Genomic DNA, 16,315 nt, shown 5'->3' with positions numbered 1-16,315 from the left:
CCTTATGGCAATTTCTAGCCCTCTTTTCAGTGCATGAAGCTCTGCTTCGTTGTTTGTTGTGTTGCCGCAGTCCATCGCATAGATCCTGAGCATCGTTCCCCTGTCGTCTCTGAATACTCCGCCAATCCCTGCCTCTCCTAGATTTCCTTTCGCTGCCCCATCAAAATTCAACTTGATGAACCCCTATTGAGGATTTATGTAGTGATTGACCTCTTCCACCTCATTATTGTGGTGTTTCCTTGCTATCATATTTTTCATACTAGGCTTTAGTTGCAGGTGTGTCATTATTCTTGTCTCTGTTTGGTCAGTTTTCCAATCCTCCTCATACCACCTCTCTGTGAGGATGGTCTCTCTTATATTCTGGATGATTTGGTTCCATATCTCGTTCTTTTCTCTACCATCCTCCTTGAAAATTAGGTGGTTCCACTCTTTCCAGATGTTCCACAGAATGAATCCTATTGATAGTTTCCACGCTCTGTTCAGAATTGTATTCTGGTAAGGTTCGTTCCTCCAATTCTCTATCATTATTTTCATGTTGTTTATTTCTCTATCATTGATTTCCAAGAGTTGCTAATGTTGTCTCCACAGGTTGTCGCTGACTTTGCAATCGTTGGTTAGACACTACATGGTTTCTTCCTGTTCTCGGTGGAGGGCGCATTGTGATGGGCCTTGCATTCCTTTTTTCCTCATCTGGTTCCATGTTAGTGCTCTCCCGTGGCTCAAGAACTAGGTAAAGAATGCTACCTTCAGCCATGTTTTTCTTTTCCATATGTTGTCCCAATTCTTTGTTTTTGGGTGTCTATTGTATCTTACTTTTAGATGGTATCCTTCTGCTATTGTGAACATACCTTTGATTCTAGTTCCCCATCTTAGAGTGTCTGTCCCTTCTTTGACCACTACTTTCCTTGTTGCCATTTCCTTTTCATATATTTCCCAGTTAACTACTACAGGTGCTTCTGGCCAGTTTTCCTTTTGTTTCCATTTTCTCGAATATCCATCCAACTCTGGGCTCCAGTAGTTTCATACTATATCGCCCTCAGTTTGGATGGTGAACTGGTGGATCTCTTGGAGTAGAGGTTGTTGGTTGAATTTTTCTCTCTTTTGATACGCCTCCCCCCAGAAATTCACTTTGTCTCCCTCTCTTACTTCCTAGAAGCTATGCTTCCTGATCAAATCCCTATTGGCTCTTACCAAGTTCCAAATTGCAGAGCCTTTCTTCTCAGTTTGGCTTCTCAACTTTCCTTCTGGAGACCTGGCCATCTTGTATTTTCTCTCCCATAGTTTTTTCCACAAGTCGTCCCCTCCTTATATCTATCGCCACCACAACTTTTCCCCCATTACTTGGTTCAGGATGTATGGGTCTCTCAGGCCTAGTCCTCCTTTTAGGGATTTACTTAGACAAATCTAGGATAGAAGCGTCCATATTTTTATCTTACTCGACCCTTGCCATAAGAACTTTTTAAACATATCTACCATTTTTTGGCAAATTGTTTTAAGTGTGGCTTGGCTAGTTAGTTGATAGATCGGTATGGATTGGAGCACCGATTTGAGCAGGATTATGCGGCTCGGGATGTTCAGTGCCCTGAATGTCCAGTTTTGCATTCTGTTTTGAATATTACCCATCAGGATTCCCCAACTAGCAACTCTATTTTGCTTGTCATTTAGCAGGATGCCTAAGTACTTTGTAGGGAATTTCCCGACTCTGAATCCCATGGCTCTTGCCAAGAAAGCTTGGGAGGAAGCTTGGGTATTGAAGAAATAAATTTCCGATTTTTCTTTACTTATCTTTGTCCCTGAGACCTTTGTGAATTCCATGAGAATTTCCATTATGTTTTTTGCTTCTTTGAGTGTTTGTTGTCCATATAGTACAACATCATCAACAAATTGTTGGTGGGTTAGAGGTAGGTAATTTCCCCATAGTCGTAATCCCTTCAGTTGTTCGCTATTAACTTTAGCTATTATTAGTCTTCCTAGTCCATCCGCTACAAGGATGAACAAGAACAGGGATTTTAGGTCCCCCTGCCTGAGTCCTCTCGATGGATTGAAGGCTTCTGTTGGTGACCCATTTAATAGTACTGACATAACTGGCATAGTTAACATTGACATTACCAAGTTTATCCACCTGTCATCAAATTTTTATTCCTTTATGATTTGTTGGAGGTATCCCCAACTAAGTCTGTCATACGCTTTAGCTAGGTCTAGTTTTATCAGCATCCCCTTGGTTTTTGAATTTTTTAGTGAGTGGATTGCTTCTCATGGTACTACTATGCCATCTATTGTTTGTCCGCCTTTGACAAACCCCGTCGGTTCCTGGGATATCAACTCTAGTAGTATTGGTTTTAGTCTATTCACTATTATAGTAGCTAGGATTTTATATATATCGTTGTATAGCGCTATCGATTGGAACCCTTGTGGATCTTTTGAGTTCTCAATCTTTGGAATCAGAGCTAGGAATGTAGCATTCAAGGTTGGGTGCATTCTTTTGGTGCATTGGGACTCTTCTACTGCATTCACTATTACTGACTCATGAAGCTCCACGTGGCTTCATAGAATTCTGAAGTGAATCCATCCGGCCTAGGTGCTTTATTCTTTGCCATCTTTTTTATTACCTCCTCCACCTCTACTTTCATTATGACCCTTACGATTTCCAAGTTCTAGTCTCTAGTCACTATTTTGGGGATGTGTTGACTGATTTTATCAATGTCATCCTCCATTTTAATATTGGGTTCTGTGAGAGTCTCTTTAAGATGTTGTACCATCCAATTCTCCATTTCTGCTTTCTATGTTATCCTGTTGCCTTGGTTGTCTTTCAGGGAGAATTTTCTATTTTGTTGTCGATGCTGCAGCATTGCCTTATGGAAGATTTTCATATTTCTCTCTCCTCCTTTTATCCATTGGATTCTTGATTTTTGTTTCCATAAGATTTCCTCTTGTTTTCTTCTTTCCTCTAGTTTGTTTATCACCACTACTTCTTCTTCTGTTAGTTCTTCACTTCTCCCTTCATCTATAATTTTCTGTTGTATTCTTTTCATCGTTATCTAGAGAGTCTCTTATTCCTTTTGAATATTTCTGAATTCTTCTTTGTTCCACTTCTTTATCCTTCCTTTTAGATCTTTTAATCTGAGTTGGACAGTGTGCATTTTATTTCTTCCTTCCATCCCAGTCTTAGTCTCCTTCCACCAGTTCTTCATCTTTTCTATGAACATGGGATCTCTCAACTAGAATGCCTCAAACCTAAAGGGTCTATTCGGGTTCTGCTGGTTCATAACTATTTCTGATTTGATGGGAAAGTGATCCGACCCTAGACATGGGGTGATTGTTGCTTCGTAGAAGATATATTTTCCTATGAAGTGTTCTGTTGCTATGAATCTGTCTATTCTTGAAGCTATTTGTTTGCTCCCTCCTCGTCGATTGTTCCATGTCGATTTTCCATTTATGGATGGGATATCTACCATTTTCAGTTCTACCTGAAGCTCCCTGACTCTCACCTTTTATGGCTTTTCCCTTTGAATTCCTCCTTTCTTCTCATCTTTTGATGTTGTCATGTTAAAGTCTTCTGCTATCAACCACAACTTTTCTTTATGAAAGTTCCCTAGCTGCTGAAGTTGGAGGAGGAAACTTCCTCTTTCTGTTGGTGTATGAGGGCCATATACTGCCAATACTAGAAACCATTCTCTATTTTCTATTAACCGAAGCTTCCCTGTGACTATTCTTTTCATACCTATCCAGTAGTCTGCTATGATTTCTGCAAGGTTCCATAGTATTGCTATGCCTCTAGCACTGCCTTTCGCATCTATGGTCATGCATTCATATTTTGGTTTGATTTTGTTTAGGATTTCCTCCATTTTCCTTTCTGATATTTTTGTTTCCTGTAACAACATTAGTTGGGGTTTTTCTTTTCTTAGCCTTTCTGCTAAGTGTCTTTGTTTGCCTTTACTATTCAGGCCTCTTATATTCTAGGATGTGATTATCGTTAGGGTACTTGATTTGACTGGTGGAATACCACGGAGAGCAGAAATACTCTCCCAATGTTCACTAACATTTCTCCCATGATCTGTATCAATTCTTGTATATTCTGCCTGCCTCTTTTTTTCCCGCCTTTTGTTTTGCTTTGATGGTCTTGAGTATTGTCCTATTAGAGACCTAGTTGTTCTACCATTTCCAACTTTCCCTGTCCCTGTTTCACTTGGTATTGGTAGAATGTTTCTCTATATATTATTTTTTTCTCTTCTGGAATGAATCTTTCATCCATATGTATCCATTCATCTAGGTGTTTCCGCAATACTTGTTCTTCCGATCTTAGTTCTTCTCCTCTACTTGTGTCAATTTCCATTACTGCATTGTCCATTTTCTCCCTCACTTCCTTTTCCTCCTTTTCTGTTGGTTCACTTTGTGCCTTTCTCTTGGTATGTGATTTGCCTTGACTTGTGCTACTTTCCTTTCCCTTTTCTCCCTGATAATCCATTGTTTGGGTCTCATTATCTTCTTCTTCTTCTTGTAGGATTTCAAAGCTATTTGTATTAATTGGCTGGGTTTGTTGTTCTTTCCGTCCTTCACTAGGGTTCTCTCTTGTGTGTCATCTTTTGCTTTTTACTTTCTAAAACCCTTCCTTATCTTCTTGATTTTTCCTTTGTTGTTTGTTTCTTCGCTCCTCTTCTTCTATTGTGAGTGGGCATTCCTTGAACAAATGTCCATACTCATGACATCTTCTGCATCTGAATGGAATATGCTCATAGTCAAGGGTTTGTTTCCATACTTCCTCATGATACTCTAACTCGATTATATCTGGAATAGGGTTAGCTATATTCATATAGACACAAATTCTAGCATATGAGGTGTATCTTCCCTTTTTTTTAGTTTCAGCTATTTTAACAAAGCTACCTATTGTATTTCCTATACCCTCTAGGATTTCTGGATCCCAGAAATCCATTGGTAATCCGAATAACCTTACCCATACCGGGGCTGCTAAGAATTTTTCCTTATCTGGGTTATAACATTCCTCCCATTATCTCATAAAAAATTCTGCATTATAATGGAAGTATGGACCATTTTCAAACACTTTTTCTTTATCTTGGAAGCTCAAGAACATTATCATGAAGAAGCCTCTTGCTCCCAGGGTTAGCTCGATGTGGCCTTAGGTTTTCTGTTTTTACTAGATCCATCTGGTGAGGTCCTTTTCTGTCATCCAAACTCCAATGAATTTGCAGATTAGCACATGGTCTTTCATGTAGCTTCTGTATCACTCCAGTTTTTTCATTAGGATTATGAATCTTGGTTTGTCCGCCGCACATGATAAACACTTGCCTTTGCTGCCTGCCTGCCATCATGCTCCAAGGATAGGTCTCGATTTTCTTGTTTCTTTTTCCTGGTTGTTGTTGATCTGGCCTTCCCTTGCCACTGCATCTCGATAGGAGGGATCTCTCCCCTCCTTTCCTCCTCTATCATTGTTGTTGGTTCTAGGTTTTAGCATCTGTCGCTTGCTGTATTTTTTGGTTTTCCCACGCCGCCTAACTCATGGTCACCCGACCATTAGGGTTGCAGATCCCTTTTTTGAAAATATTTGTTTTATTGACATTTTTCCTCTTGATCCAATGCTTTAAACTATTAAACATGTGTAGCCTCTTAATTATTTATGCTTTATTAAAAGGGTTGCCTCTTCACCTTTATCAAAATTTAGCATTGAAAAGATGTGTAAGGTTGAACTTAAGAAAATATATGATTCATTAAATATTCAATCAAAGTATTTGACTAGTCATATACAGTTGATGCATGTAAAATCCTCTTACAAGAAAACAAAATATATTTAAAGCTTAAAGGGAAGTGGCAATAAAAAAATGTAGAGAAATTAATTAAAATTGAAAGTTTGAATTAACTAATATTGTAGTTGATCATAACTTCATAGGGGTTTTTAGATAGATTGACATTCAATATTATTTTACCCATGTTTCCCATTAATTTCAAACATATGTAGAATTAAACAAAATGAAAACATAAGTAACATTGATAAAAAAAAAAGTGTGATGTCAACGCATTGTCTCTCACAACAAGGTGCAATGGGTGCAAAAGAAAAGAAAAAATTAAAAACTCTCTAAAGATTTGACAATTCTAGGTTTTGAAAATTAATGAAGGTTGACCAAAGACTCAAAACATAGTCCAACTTTTCAAAAATAAGGGAAGTTGAAGAGCATCTCGCTCCCTAGTGGAGTCACAAAATTATTTGGGGGGAAAATATTATCTTGTAGATAGGATAGATCTCCTTAGACTCAGAAACCAAGTCTAGAAACAAACATACACACACATGAAAACATTTTCTAAAATACTTGATGATGATCCTCATTGTTGTCCTGTTACACTAAAAAATGTCACCATGGCTATTTACAGTTAGTATGGCTCCATCAACAGTCATGCTATCCTCCTGGGAAAGTCTCATGCCTCTGCTCTCCATGTCAAACTTCAAGAAAGAGAGAAAGTCTTTGTAAATGTGTTTATCTCTGGGTACGCAGGTTCTCTCAACCTTACCTGCGGATACGCACCTAATGTTCACAAAAGCTGCGTACTTGTACGCTCTGTATGTAAAGGGGCAGGTGCGTACCCCTATAAAGGTCAAAATGCGCAAGTTTCATCTTTAAAAAGTTACTTGTGGTCATTTCTAGAGCATTCTAGAAGGTTGTTCGACGTGTATTGAGTGCCTCCAGATGGTTCATGTACCCCTACCAAAGAGGAACTTATCCCATCAATAAGGGAGTTATCCCATCCAAAGAGGGGATGATCCCATTGATGGTGGACCTGAATAACTTCCTCTAGAGCACTATAAATATAGGCATTGGGCCAGAAGGAGGATAGGTTGGAAGCTAAACATTTCTAAGGGTAGATGCTGCTGGAATTAGGACTCCCATTTAGAAGCTTGTGAGGAGAGATTGCCATCTTTGCTTGTTCTATTTGGAAGTGGGTGAGCTTTGTCAAAGTAAAGGAGAACTCTTGATGGACCCTGGGAGGGACTTGCACAACACCAAGGCTCAGGTTGTAATTGTTCCTTTTGTTTCCTATTAATGCAAATGAGTCCATTCTTCTCAATAACTTGTTATTTATGAGTTGTTTCATGTACTCCTTGGTCTATGTGTTAAACATGTTTTATTTTATGAGATTATCAAGTGCTATTTAATCGTTTGATTGTTAGTTAATGCAGGTTTCGAAGTGAAGGAGGAGCTCATCCGGATCAGCGAGGCTGGACTACTGCAACAGCGTTGGATTACAAGTAGGATCTAAACACTTGATTTCTTATATAGTAAATGCATGTTTAGAGAAGGATTGCTCTTGTTTGTCTTGTTTGTCACTAGAGAGTCTTAGGCTCCTAGGGAGGTTGGTTGTGTCCGCACTATCGACTCTTTCCGCCTGACAAAATGGCGACTCCGCTGGGGAATCCATTGATGTGAAAGTCTTTTCCTTTGTATGCAACTTTCATTTGAGAAAAGTCATTTATTTTCTGGTTTTTGGCTCTGTGACTTTGTATTTGGGTGGGTTAGCTTAGGGTTAGATTGAATTTAGTTTTTCTTGGTTTTTTCAGTAGTACGCACCCTCTGAGTATTGCACAGTGCGTACTTGTACGCACTGTTGCTGTGTGCACAGAGCAGGCCCGCACCTGGCTTAACAGGTTGCCTGCGTACCCTGCTAAAAATTAAGAAATTTCCATTTTTTGCATTTTTCCTCTTAGATTTTGCTTTTTCTTAGTTTTTACTGCCCAGATCCATTAGCCTCTTGTCAAAGATCTTCACCTGAACTTGTTTCGATAGCATTGAGTGTTTTAGTGGATTTCATAGAAGTTTAAGCCCTAGGGTTTGATTTTTGAGTAGGTCCTGTAGTGACTTTGGCGGTAGAAGTGTTACACTAAAAAATGTCACCTTGACTACTTACAGTTAGTATGGCTCAAATCAACAGTCATGCTACCCTCTTAGGCAAGTCTCATGCCTCTGTTATCCATCTCAAACTCAAAGAAGAGAGAAAGTCTTGTAAAAATTATGTTTATCTCTGGGGTCGCAGGTTCTCTCTAGTCTTACCTGCGGGGACGCTGACCTTGTTCACAAAATCTGCGTCCATGGACGCTCTGTATGTTAAGGGACAGGTGCGTCCCTCTGTAAAAGGCAAAATGCGCGAGTTTTATCTTGAAAAAGTTACTTGTGGTTACTTCTAGAACATTCTAGAGGTCGGTTTGATGAAATGGATGCGCCTCCAGTTGGTTCATGTATCTCTATTAAGGGGGAACTTATCCCATCAATAAGGGAGCTATCCCACCCATAGAGGGGGATGATCCCATTGATAGTGGACCTGAATAACCTCTTTACAGCACTATAAATAAAGGCATTGAGCCAGAAGGAGAGGAGGTTGGAGCTATACATTTTCTTTGGGTAAATGCTGCAGGATTTAGGTCTTCCATTAGAGCCTTTGTGAGGAGAGATTGTCTTCACTTGATTCTACTTGGGAGAGGGTGAGCTTTGTCAAAGTAGAGGAAAACCCTTGATGGACCCTGGGAGGAACTTGCACAACACCAAGGCCAGGTTGTAAGAGTTTCTTTGTTTCGTTATTAATACAAACTGGTTTATTTTTCTCAATAGCTTGTGTTAATGAGTTATTTCATGTGTTCCTTGGTCTGCATGTTGAATATATGTTTTATTATATGAAATGCAAGTGCTTGGTAATTGTTTGATTGTTTGTGGTTGCAGGAATTGACTTGAAGGAGGAGCTCATCCGGATCGTCAAGAACGGACTTCAACAACAGCGTTTTGGAATAAGGTAAGCCTAAACACTTGTAGTTTTCATGTTGTAAAAGGTGTATTTAGAGAAAGATCACTCCATTTTGTCTTGTTTGTCATTAGAATGTCTTAGACTTCTAGGAAGGTCAGTCGTGTCCGCACCCTTGACAGATTCCGTGTGACAAATTGGCGACTCCGCTGGGGAATCCATTAATGAGAGAGTCTTTTCCTTTATATGAACTTTGCTTTGAGAAAATCATTTTTATTTTCTGGTTTTTGACTGTGAGAATTAGTATTTGGGTGGCTTAGCTTAGATTTAGTTGGCTTTAGTTTTTCTTCCTTTTTCCAGAAGGACGCAGTCTCTGTGTGCTGCACAGTGCGTCCTTGGACGCGCTGTTGTCGACTGCACAGTGCGGGGCCGCACCTGTGACAACGGGTGGCCTGCGTCTTCCTGTAAAAGTTAAGAAAATTCCATTTTTGCTTTAAATTACTTTTAGATTTTGTTTTTCCTTAGTGTTTTCTGCCCAGATCCTTTAGTACCCTGTCAAGAATTCTCACCTGAACTAGTTTTGTGAGCTTTGAGTGTTTTAGTGGTTTTCAACGAAGTTTAGACCTAGGGTTTGATTTTGGAAAGGTTTGTAGTGACTTTGAGCTTAGAAAGTTGTCCAGCCTTAGATATCTCTGGTTAGTCAACCTTCTTAGAAGTTGAGCCTGTCGTAAAGTCTCCTTGTGTGAGCAACTTGCCATTTGAGTTGTTTTGGGTCAAATTTCGAATTACTTGTTTATAAAGTATTGATTTCCATTTTACAAAAAGAACAAAAAGATTAGAATTTTGTTTTGGCTAGTTTTTGATTCTGCAATAAGCTAGTCCTTGATTTGATTGTGATCAAGTAAAACACCTTAGAAATAATCATTGTTAGTTTTGGCCTCGTTAAGATTGCTTAGAGTAAATTTGCCTTTAGTTTGCTTATGAGTGCATTTTCATAGATTTTAAGAGTTGTTAAGATTGATTTTTGGTTATATTAGATTTACTTGCTTTATTAAAAGAAAAATACAAAAACATCTTCTTAAAAAGTCTTGTTTCAAGTAGCTTTTTGTTTTCAAAAGAAGAAAAGAGTTTTTTCGTGCATGTAAAGAGAAGTTATGTTTTTATGCTTGGAAAAGAAAAACGAATTGTTTCTTTGATTGTCTTCAATTAAGAAGTTGCTTTTATAAAGATTGCATTCTCTCAACTTTTTAGTTAAGCAATTCATCGAAAAAGTAAAGTAGTGGATAAATCATTTTAGGTGCATTTTGTAGTGGTTTCGAGTCGAGTCAACACACCACTAGTTTCACTTCCATCACCTTTTGACTTAAGAAACAACCTTAAAAGTAACGCTTAAATTAAAATCAATCTAGTAATCTTTATTTTTCTAGGGCTCTGAAGCACCAACATAGCTTAGGCTAGGGTCTTGGAGTAGGTGAGTACTTAACTCTCCAAGACTACAAAACCAAACAGATAGTCTATCTTGAGTAGAACAAATCCAATTGTTTCAGTTACATTCTGGGAAAGCTCCTCTTAAAGGAGAAACACGAGCTCGTGTCCGAACCAGTGAGGGGATCATTCCTCCCTCGTTGGGAACGACGCCAGGCAGTACGTATTACAAACGGTAAACCTCGGATTAACCATTGTCGAGGAGCCAGGGGTCACTTATCGGTAAACCTTGGATTGTTGTCAAGGAGCCGGTAAGGGGATTGGAGCTTGCTACTCTGCCCTTGCGTGCTGTCGGAGTTTAGACTGTTCCCCCAGGTGTAATTGTTGTGATTGGTAACCTTAGTGGCCATAATATCTAGGATTCTACCCAAGGTGACGGTGGAGGGAAGGTCCCACTGTACCTGGAGCAGACGTCGGTTATACTCACTTGGATTTTCTGGGGGGTTCGCTTCACTTCGAGACGGTTAAAGTGGAGGAACTTGGTCCAGTCTATTCATTAAGCAGGTTGCCGGGGTAACTGTTCCACCCACTATTTCTGTACTGAATCCTGCGAGGTTGGGCCTAATCACCAACTAGCGCTTTTGGTCCGGAAGACTACTGTTTGTGTGTGGTTTGACGCTCTAGATTATTTAGGCGTGTGCTTCAAATTTGATTGGTTCTTTAGAAGACTTTAGGTGGTTTGATTTGAAATTTTTTACTTTGTTTTCGTGTGTTGTAGTTAAAATCTTTAATTGTGGCGGAATTACCGAGAAGGTCCCGTCGACTTGCGGGCCAGTCTCCTGAAGTTGTTTCTGTGGCCGAATTGTTGAGAAGATCCCGTGAACTTAGGGGTTCACCTCCTCGAGACGACCCCAGTCATTTAGAAGGGTTTAAAGGTCCTTGTAACTCCTAGTGGCAGTAGAGTAGGTTCACCTGAAGAAGGAGAATCTTCCTTGGTAGTCCATCCAGATTACCAAAGATTAGAAACAGGTTACAATCCCGAAGCTGTTACAGTTTCCGAGCTTGCTGGTAGTTTTTCATCTGCCAGTGAAACAGGCGAAGAACCTGAAATTTCAGAACCTGTTACTCCAACTCCTAGTGTTCCTGATTCACCAAGAATAGAAAGAATTATCACCGAAAATCTTCCTGTTGGATTAATTGCTATAGAAGAACTTGTTCCAGAGGAAGAAATAGGCGTTTCTGATTCTGAAGATCTAATTACCCTTGATCTAAGGGAGCGTGAATCCATCTTTTACAGTCCTCCTAGAAGTGAATCTTGGTACCTTGCATTAACCAATTTTTTAGACAACTCAGTAGGTTTTTCTACACCTCGTACTCCGGTTCCACCTAGAGGAATTCATTCTCCTGTAAATATGTCTGGTCAGTCATCTGTGTTTTCACAAAGTCCTGAATCATTTTTACATGGCGGTCCTTCTGTTCCTACTGGGTATCAATCACTTTCTGGTACCTTTGCGGGAGCATCTCCTCAACCCATTGATCATGGGTTATTAGTTGGAAACAGTGGTAATGTACCATTGAGTATAGGTGAAGTTTATATGATGTCAGGTTCAACTCCCATTAACCAACCTCAAGGTGGCCAATTACCGCCTGGGGGGCAACCTTCGTTAATGCCTGGGGGGCAACCTCAAGGTACTTCATTCGTGACTGGGGGGCAACCTCAAGGGTATCAACCCCAAGGGTATCAACCCCAGCCTCAATATGTACCCCAAAGTCAACCTCAGTATCAATATCAACCTCAAGGATGGCAACCTCAAGGATGGCAACCCCAAGGGTATCAACCCCAAGGGTATCAACCTCAAGGATACCAACCTCAAGGTCAAGGTCAACCCCAGTATTCGTATTTACCTCAAGGTTATCAACCTACGGGTCAATACCCTGGTCAAGGTTATCAACCACCTCAAGGGCAATCATATGGGACTGCACCTTACAGTTATCAACCCTATCCTCAATACGGCTATGGATCTCAGTATCCTCAACCTGTTACGAGTCAATACCCTGGAATGTTAACATGGGATCCGTCACAGGGTCAACAGATGTCGCAACCAAGTATACAGTCGGTACCTCAAGCAGGACAACCTGCAGTTCCTGGTCCACCCCAGCAACCGCAACCTGTCCAGTCAAGTGTTCAGACCCCTGTAACTTCTGTAGTTACTCAGCCGCCAATTGCACCTGGTACTCCACCTCACACGGCTGCAGCAACTACCGCTTCATCTACCATGCTTACTTCTGGAGTATCGGCAGCTCCGGTTTCTACTGTCCCTGTAACCACTCCTCAGACATCTGTACCGTTGTCTGGACCCACGGTTCAAACCACAGTCCAGATGCCTGCAGGCCAACCTGGTACAAGTACGGTTGTTACTACTCAACCTCAATTTGTTCAACCTCCGTACCAGGGACAGTATCAACCTGGGCAAGCTGCCCAACAACCGGTTTACCAGTATCAACCGTATCCTGGGTACACTTATCAACCACCTCAGCAACCCCAGTACGGTCCGGTTAATCCTGGTTTTCCAGGAGGATATAATATCCCAAATGCGACTCCTGTTCCTAGTTATCCTGGATATCCTCCTCCTGGGGCTGGTATTGTGACTCAGAGTTTTAGAGATCCTAACCGGCAGTTACCGTTTATTGCGACTTTAGATTTACCCGACTTGACGCGCCTAACGAACGATCCAATTCAATATCTTCCGTTCTGGCCGCCAATGCCAAATAAGTTGCCCAGCGATATACCCAAGTTCGAAGGTAAGTCTGGAGAGGATCCGTCTAATCACGTGATGACTTACCACCTCTGGTGTGCATCAAATTCCATCTCAGATGATTCTATCCGCTTACGTCTTTTCCAGCGTACACTCATTGGTCTCGCAGCCAAGTGGTACATTGAGTTACCACGGGCCTCTTTTTACAACTTTAGCCAGTTAGCTACCTCGTTCTTAACTCATTTTCAGTTACCAGTCAGATACGATAATGGTACAGAATTATTAACTTCGCTAAAACAATCGACATCCACGTACATTTCTGATCACATCCATGAGTGGAGACGTCGAAGAGATTAGTGAAAGTTTTTATCCCGGACCAAATCTTAGCTGAATGGTTTGTCAAATCATTATTACCAAGAATTACTGAAGATGTAGCTAAGGCCGGAGTAGTTACTGAGGAGCAAGTCATTGCTCAGGCACAATACCTTGACTTAGTTTACACTCAGTCGGGTACGTTACACGAGAAAATTCCGGATCTTCCAAAGTCAAACCAAATCGCTGCTGCTCCTTCGGGATCTCATGCCGCTGATGGTATGATCGGTATCGTGACTACGAAGAGTAAGAAGAAGTCTTCCAAGGCCTCCAATACTCCAATTATCACTTTGCCTGATTCTCCGACAGGAGAGTCTTCTCCTCCTGAACTTACCGCCGACATTCACGCTGTAGAGTCATCTACGGCCAAATCCAAAAACGGTGGAAAGAAGAAAGGAAAGAAGAAGGCTAAAGCAGACAAGGCTCCAAAGGAGAAAACGGAAAAGTCGGAAACCAATGACGAAAAGCGCAAACCTCGTTATCCTTGTCTTATTTGTGAAGAAGATCATTTTACGAGAGACTGCCCTCATCGGGCCGAGGTAGTGAAAATAGTCAAAGGTTCTCCCACTCCTGCTGTGTTAAAAAATCCATTTCCAGAGCAGGAATAAGATGATAGGTTCTTCTTCGAATGCCAGTGAAGAACCCATTTTGATGATGTCTCATGTCAGGATTGCGACTCGATCGCAAGATTATGGTAGTAAGGCTCCTGTTGATGGTAAAGAAGCAGAATCTTCTCACTCTAACCCATCAACCTCAGCTCCTGGTTCCGATCCACTACAGATCGAAAAACCTAACCCAGACTTAGTGATTAAGCCGCCCGCCAAGGGTGTACTTCGAAGGTCTGCTTTCAATCCACATGCGAGAGCAGCCCAGAATTACAACATTGTTGAAGACTTAGCTGTTTCACCTTCAGCAATGTCGGCACTCGAAGTGCTGCAATCATGTCCAGCGCAACGAAAATTGCTTTTGTCGGCTATTGGAGCTGTCGATGTTCAGGACCCGAACCTAATGATCTTTGATCTAGAAAGTAGTACACCGCGTCTCCCCCATCAAATGGCTTTCCAAATTCCAGTGATAGTCAAAAACAGGCCTATTCATCGGACTGTGATTGATGAGGGAGCTTCTACGTGTATTATGTCGATTCAATGTTGGAGATCGCTTGGTTCTCCTTCGTTGAACCAATCCCCCACCATCCTTAAGGCCTTTGATGGCCGTGGGTTCCGTCCGTTTGGTATTCTACAAGAATTGCCTATAGGGGTCGAAGGTAAAACCGTTAGTCTGGATGTGGAAGTGGTTGATGCCCCTCTAGACTACAACCTTCTTTTGGGTCGAAGTTGGTCATATGCTATGACAGCGGTCGTTTCATCGGTCTTCAGAGTCATTAAGTTTCCACATAACGGTAAGATCGTGACTATTGATCAGCTGACATACTTTTCATCCGACCCAACCTCTTTAGAAACTATCCAGCATGTTGGTAAAACGACAATCCCTTATAGGGACATTGGTGTAGGTTTAGTTAAGGATTCCGGTTTACTGGGAACTTTTCCTCTCCCTCCACTCAATGCAGACCCTTCGTTTGCAACAATTCATATGATCACGTCAGAAAACATTATTTATGATGATCCTTGGTATGTTCCCTCTGACTCTGAGCTAGACTCACTCGGTGATGTTATGCCGTTGAGTCCGTATGAGATTGCTTATGAAGCTCTTATGTCTTTTACCGACTTTCATTCAACCGACCAAATGAATGTGGTCAGTGAAGAGTCACTTTTCACCTCACCCTTAGAACGGATAACGTTTCCCGAAGAAGTGTCATCTGACGAACAACTTCGCGAAATCCTAAGTGTAGATGATCTACCATGGGAAGATCTCCATCACAGATCTTCGTTTTTACCTAAGGATGATGCATTTGAAAATGATTTTTCATCTATCTTTACCGCTGAATATGTCAAAGACGCTCAGGATCCAACGAAACATTCTGATTCAGAGCTGAATTTAGGGAATATTTCTCGTACTATTCCCATTGATATTTCAGTGAAGCCCGGAATCGAGGAGAACATTCATATAGGTGCCGCATGTACTGAAGAAGAAATCCAAACTTACAAGGCCCTATTCCAAGAATTCCGCGACGTGTTTGCCTGGTCTTACGAGGAAATGCCGGGAATTGATCCTGCCATTGTTGTTCATGAAATCAAAACCTACCCGGATGCTAAACCCATTCGGCAACGGTTGCGTCAGATTCACCCTCGAAAAGCGGCTGCAATTAAAGCAGAAGTCGAAAAGCTGTTGAAAGCAGGTTTCATTTATCCGATCCCGTTAACGGATTGGGTATCGAATATTGTTCCCGTCAATAAAAAACAAGGAACAATAAGAATCTGTATCGACTATAGGGATATCAATCGAGCTTGTCCAAAAGACAACTATCCTACGCCTTATATCGATCAAATTATTGATGATTGTGCCGGAAGTGAGATGTTTTCCTTCATGGATGGTTTCTCAGGCTATAATCAAATCAATATTCTACCTGCCGATCAACCAAAAACGGCATTCATTTGTCCATGGGGGACATTTGCTTATTGCAAATTACCTTTTGGACTTAAGAATGCCGGGGCCACTTTTCAACGGGCGATGTCTTATGCATTTCATGACATCAAGCACATTGTGCAACCCTATCTCGATGATTTGCCTGCTCATTCTTTACAACGAGCTGATCACCTTGTCCACCTACGAGCAATCTTTATGAGGTGTAGGCATTATCGAATTCGGTTGAATCCCCACAAGTGTGTTTTCTGTATAGAAACAGGTCGATTGCTGGGATTTGTTGTTTCAAAAACCGGCATTCGCGTCGATCCCTCGAAAGTCGAGGCTATCATCAAATTGCCTCCTCCTTCGAGTTTGCGCCAACTCCAAAGTTTGCAAGGGAAAGCGAACTTTTTACGCCGATTCATCCCAAACTACGCCGAGGTCACTAAAGGTTTTACACGGTTGTTGAAACAGAACGCACAATTCTTTTGGGACGAGATTGC

This window comes from Pinus tabuliformis, chromosome Q, assembly GCF_031772625.1.
Source record: "Pinus tabuliformis cultivar Carrire ecotype Pingquan chromosome Q, CPIR1, whole genome shotgun sequence".
NCBI lineage: Eukaryota > Viridiplantae > Streptophyta > Pinopsida > Pinales > Pinaceae > Pinus > Pinus tabuliformis.
The sequence above is the reverse complement of the archived record's forward strand: the minus strand, read 5'-3'. Positions refer to the sequence as shown.